This window comes from Terrapene carolina, unplaced genomic scaffold (assembly GCF_002925995.2).
Source record: "Terrapene carolina triunguis isolate 2854851 unplaced genomic scaffold, T_m_triunguis-2.0 Scaffold17, whole genome shotgun sequence".
NCBI lineage: Eukaryota > Metazoa > Chordata > Testudines > Emydidae > Terrapene > Terrapene triunguis.
The window spans coordinates 1,085,892-1,086,378 of NW_020664368.1; the positions used below are offsets into that span (position 1 = coordinate 1,085,892).

General features: G+C 72.3%; 1 protein-coding gene across 1 annotated transcript in view; it reads left to right on the forward strand.

The window, feature by feature from the left end:
* Positions 1-346: 346 nt before the first annotated feature.
* The window catches only part of LOC113408049 (protein associated with UVRAG as autophagy enhancer-like), a 39,286-nt gene continuing 39,145 nt past the window's right edge, over positions 347-487 (forward strand). Inside the window, exon 1 of the mRNA XM_026660070.1 lies at positions 347-398. The gene's annotated coding sequence lies outside the window, so the exon portion shown is untranslated. The remainder of the gene's footprint in view (positions 399-487) is intronic.

The window sequence follows — 487 nt, forward strand, 5'->3', positions numbered from 1 at the left end:
GCGCCCGCTCGTACGGGGACAGCCCCTGCCCTATTCCCACCCCCTCGGGAGCGGGAGGTCAGGGCAGGTGGCAGGAAGAAGACCGAGCTAGGGCTGGAAGCTGCAACCAGCGTCTTTCGCTTCCCCGCCCGGCGCCGCAGCTAGTAGCTGTAACTCCGCCGGGCAGCGACGTGAGCCCGCCCTTCCCCAGCCCGACAGCCGCCGCCACAGCCCGGGCAGAGCAGGGCGCTCGCCTCCTACCGGGCAGGCGGCCCCCGGGGCGGCGCGAACAATCACCAGCCTGCGCGCGGGGCGGAACGCCCTGCGCTCCCCAGCCTCAGGGGTAAGGGCCGGGCCGGGCGGCGGGCAGAGCGGCTGGGAGCGCGGCAATGGGGTGCTGCGAGTCCGACAGACAGACGGTGGGACCGGCGTTGTGGAGGGAGTGTGACTGGGGACATATAAGGGGGCGCTGGTTGCTGGAGGGGGGTGCTGGTTAATGGGAGGCAGG